This window comes from Lactuca virosa, chromosome 8 (assembly GCF_052849685.1).
Source record: "Lactuca virosa cultivar CGN04683 chromosome 8, Lactuca_virosa_CGN04683_v6, whole genome shotgun sequence".
In the NCBI taxonomy this organism is placed as follows: Eukaryota; Viridiplantae; Streptophyta; class Magnoliopsida; order Asterales; family Asteraceae; genus Lactuca; species Lactuca virosa.
The window spans coordinates 375,240,745-375,245,910 of record NC_136433.1 but is presented as its reverse complement, the minus strand read 5'-3'; the positions used below and the strand labels follow the sequence as shown (position 1 = coordinate 375,245,910).

The window sequence follows — 5,166 nt, the reverse complement described above, 5'->3', positions numbered from 1 at the left end:
GGAATTGCTAAAAGCCTTACCTACCTAAAATAGATTCAAATTTGATTATGACATCCCTCTTCAAAGTTCGAATCGAAAATATGGATCCTAGCCTTAATTTAAATTTTGGGTTAATATTTAAGGATTAAAAATCAACCAACTTGAATTATCTTTTCTCCTAATTTTAGATGTCTGATGAAGATAGAAATGGTCTTCCTCGTTCTTTTGGAAATGATTTTCCTCTTCCTTTTGAAGATGATCTTCGACATTCTGATCAAGGTGAACATGTTTTCCCTTCTTCGGGAATTTGTGGAACTGGACATCATGCTTCTTCAACTCTTGCACCTCCTCCTCATGTGACTCTCCCAACATCACAGTTTCCTCAAGTTGAAAGATATGAGACAAATCAAGCCCTATAGGCATGTAGACATCAAGATGGAAATTATGTGTGTATGCATGTTCTGAAAGTGAAATATTACATTGAAAAGTTGGATAGATTGGGTGTCGTTTTCCCAAGGGAGAAAGCCATTGAGTTTGTTCTTCTCTCGCTTCCTAAGTCACGTGGTCATTTTGTTGAAACTTTCATATGTGGAATCTCGATGTGACCCTAATTGATCTGACCCAAATGTTGATTGGTGCTGAAGCAGAAATGCTTAAGAGCACATCTGAAGCAGAGATGCTTATAGGGTATAATTCCAAGGTTTCCATGGACATTAACAATGGTAATAATGGTGATCCATAAAAGATTTCTCTTCCCAATGGGAAGGGGTCGTCCAAGATCAAATCTTTTGATCGTATGGTAATGATAAAGGCTTGTTCTGGAATCATTCCATGTGTTAACCCCAAAGAATCCATTTGTTTCTACTAACAATTGAAGGGAAATTAGAAACGAAGCTGCCCAAAATACATGAAAGATAGTAAAGTCGTATAACTCTACTTCAGGTACATCCATTATCCGGCTACATTTTTTTATCAGTTCCTATTCATGTACTCCTAATACATGATGTGATGATCACATTTTGATGATATTAAAGGAGCTAAGAGAAAGAAGGAAGCTTGATCAAGGTGAGCTAAATCTGATCATGCGAAATAGACTTTGGTCACATGGTTCGAAGATTAGAATTTGGAGCTACTACTAAGGAGTTGGGATAATTTAATAGATTGCTATTACTCTTCTGAGATGTATAGAAACATAATTTTCATTTTATTCGTTTTAAGGACAAGTTCCAACTTTTCGTTTATTTTCAATAAAAGTGAAATTTTGGTTTATCTGGCTGCCTTATTTTTTATTTCCTTGCAATGGAATTTATGAAAGTGTTGGTTACATTTCTAATAATAACAATATTAATTGTGTATTTGATTCTTATGTTATCGTCTGTGGTATTGTCATAATTAATCAAGTGATAAGAATTCTCATCACCAAGTTTCAAATTGGACAGAAATTTGGAGTCATGCAATTCAAATTGTATGATGTATGAGAATCTAGGTCACTAGAAAATTATGACTAAATTCATTGATCACATGTTTATGTGAGGCAAGTGAAGGACTGATGGATCTAGTACATGTTGATATGGACTAGTTAGATCCACCACAAAGGACGATAACTCTATTCGTCATTGTTCACTGATGCTTCAGTAAATATGGTTGTGTTTATGAGATTAAGCATAGTTTCTGATACTTTGAAAAGATTCAAAGAGTAGCATAACGAATAAGAAGAATCTATTAGGCAGAAAGATAAAAGTTGTAACATCCTGTTTTAAGTAGAGTAATTAAATAATAAATCAGGAACCCCGGGAAGTAATTATTATTATTATTATTTTATATTATTTGAGCCCAAAATGTAATAATAATTAGTGGGGTGTTGGTTTCAGGAAGCCAAATGACAAGAATTGAATCTCCAGGAATTAAAGTATAATTTTGGGGACTTAATTTGTAAGGATTTATGGAAGTAGGGACTAAAGAGTAAGTTCTGGACCTAAGATGAGAAGATTTCGTAGAGGAGGGGCTGATTGGTAACAATTTGGACTTGATTTGTAAAGGGTTTCAGAGGGCAGGGTTAGAAGTGTAAAATATGGATTTAGTTCGAAAGAAATGAGGAAGAGAAGGGCTAAACTTGTCATTATGGGGCAAGGTTTCATAAATCGGGTATATAACCCAAAGCATCACCGGTAAACCCTAACCCTAACCATTCTAACTTCAGCCGCCACCCTCCTTCTTCTCCCTTCCTCCATTCTCCAGCCGTCGCATCCATGGCTGCTATGTCCGACCGCCGCATCCAAGCCAACCGACGGTGCAACCACGACAGCGACGAGTAGCCTTCCGTGACGTTGGTTCCGTGGGTCGCCGGACCAAATAACACCGCTGCCATCTCTATTGAAGCCGGAAGATCGTCCGTCGGGTGCTGCCACCGTTCCACCGTCATTCGACCACCGTAACCACCGGGTACCGCCACAGCGTGGCTGCTAGACGTTTTAAGCCCGGAGAACTGTTGACCACCGGTGATAGCGACCACCAGAATCCCCCCCCCCACGTTTCCTGCCGTGCTTTTCTTTCCCTTCTCCATCTCTGTTCCGGCGTTGCGCCGCTGCTGTGGCTCCGTCCACTTTCTTCTTCGCGGCTGTTAGGACCCATCAACCGCCGCTGCTGCCGGACTCCTTGTGCTACCATCGCTGCCAGGTGGGTGGCTTGGGTTATTTCACAACAGAAGTCGTGTAAATGTGTTTGTGTGCGTGTTTTCTGTAGGTTGGAAATTGTATGGGAACCACCATGGCCGCCAGTCGTGGTGGCTACCGCCATTTACCACCACCTGCCGCCACGGTGCGGTTGTGTGTGTGTACTTAGTATGTGTTATTAGTGGTGGTGTGTGTGTTGAGATGGTATTATTGTAATTTGTAACAAAAATATGAATAATGAAAGAAAAGTCTAAACCACCACCGTAGGGTGGTGGTTGCCGCCTCCTGCCGCCACCGGCTGCCGTACCGGGTGGCGGTGTGCTTTGTTTGCGTTTGGACCTCGTTTGGGGGATGTTTGGACAATGTGGGATCAATGAAACCCTAATGGGCCCAATAAGACCCAAAGTGACTTAAAAGCCCAACCATTGGACTAATGGGCTAGTATTGGGTTGGAAAACCGTAATTAGGGTTTGGAAAACCCTAATGACATAAAACCCTAATTTGTGGGAATCGATGGGGACACACACACGAGAATTAATTATTAAACTTAAAATAACAATTAATAATCATTGGCAACTAGCTTAAGACAATAATGGACTTAATGGATTAAGTCCTTAATGGGTTAAGTAAGAAACACTTAACCCTAATCATCATTTCATGAGAAAGCCCTAATCCCACTCGGGCTTTAAATTGGGCCTTCCTATTGGGCTTTGGCTATTGGACTATTGATGGACCATCCAAGAACAAGTTAAGGGACCAGAGTAATTAGATGGGCTTTAGGATAAGGCCCATGTGAGGACTTGGGCCCAATTTGGAAAATTGGGCCATAAATGGTCCATGTTTAGGCCTTTATGATTATGTGATATTGGGCCATGGGAATTGGATTGGAATAATTGAATGGGCCTTAAGGAAAGACCGTGTAAAGGTCTGGGCCCAATTTGGAAAATTGGGCCATATGTTGGGCTTTGACCCATTATTTGACTTTTGGGCTTTTGTAGTGTGAGTTGGACCTTGGCTTGTAACCCAATTATTAATTGGGTGTTGTTTGATGTTGACAGTTCGGGAATCTGTCAACCAGCAGCTGGAGTGGTATCAGCGGGACTTCAGCAGTGCCAGGTGAGTTATCCTCACTATACTAAGGGGTCTAAGGCACCAAGGTCGGCCCATTGGATATGATATCCTAGTAGTTGTATTATGTTGAGTATGAGTTGGTTACGCATGCTAGTTTGATATGCTAGAGGGTAGGTCTGTAGGACTACCTGTGATACTGATTGATTACCTGTATGTGCATTTATCTGTTACATGTCGACATGTTAAGTGGGATGGGTTGAGGTTGTACTGCTCCGTGCGGTAGCCAACAAACCCCATAGTATTCCAGATATGAGCTGAGGGCCCGGTAGGCATTCCAGACTCATACTGAGGACTTGAGAGCATTCCAGATACGAGCTGAGGGCCCGGTAGGCATTCCAGACTCGTACTGAGGGCTCGGTGGCAATCCAGATGTGAGCTGAGGGCCCGGTAGGCATTCCAGACTCACACTGTGGGCCCAGGGGTATTCCAGTCTGTAAAGCTGTGGACCCGTTACGTGCTATTTTGTTCAGTTTGTTATGTTATGATGTTGCTGACATGATTATGTGGACTGTATGTGTATCGGTATTTTGGGGGTAACTCACTAAGCTTTCGGGCTTACAGTTTCAGTTTATTGTTTCAGGTACATCAGGGGATCGTGGCAAGGCAAAGGCGTGATCGTACAGCTCCTCACTTTTTATGACTATGTTTCTGGGATACTCTGATATTATACATTTTGAAAACAAGTTTGTAATAACTAATGGTTTTTGGGTTGTTTAAAAAGTTTTAAATTGGCTTGAATTTTTGGGTGTTACAAAATTTTTTCCAATCTAAAAGGAAAGTAGAGTACTTTAGTATCATGTTTTATGATTATCTTAGTGATTGTGGATTTATATCACAACTGATCATCGAAGGACATCTTAGTACAATTGTATGACTAAGAAGAGGAATCAGATATTGTTTGAAATAGTTCAATCAAGAGATGAGTCATGCTTTATTGCAAATCAAGTTGTAGAGTGATGCTCTAGTAACTATGAATCATATCTTGAAACTTATTTCAAATTAAGAAGGTTGAAAACACCTCGAAATATGTGGAGTGAGAATGTTTTCTTACTCTAGCACGTATAGAATTGGAGTTGTGTTGTTTTTGTTAATCGATAAAAAAATCATAAACTGCGACCTATTCTATGAAGTGTTTTCTAGTCGAGAATCCACACGGACTTTTGAATATTTGTTTTAGCTTGTCAAAGAATGTTCCTTGAGAGAAAATCTTATGTCAAGAAGTCAGTGGGATTCGTATTGATCTTGATAGGTTCAAGAGTCAAATGGACAATAAACCTTTTACTAATCACTAGCATATGACCTGAGGTTGATAACCTATCGTGTTTGGTTGACACATTCTTATTTATGTGAACTTCAAGTTGATTTGGAAATGCTTATGAGTTCT

The 5,166-nt window shown here is 40.3% G+C and overlaps 1 long non-coding RNA gene across 1 annotated transcript; it reads left to right on the top strand.

Moving 5' to 3' along the window:
• The first annotated feature begins 2,561 nt into the window (after nucleotides 1–2,561).
• LOC145128935 (uncharacterized) lies at nucleotides 2,562–4,476 on the top strand. Its single transcript, XR_013717190.1, has 2 exons — nucleotides 2,562–2,655; nucleotides 4,363–4,476. It is a non-coding gene; the product is annotated as an uncharacterized LOC145128935 (long non-coding RNA).
• The last annotated feature ends 690 nt before the right edge of the window (nucleotides 4,477–5,166 follow it).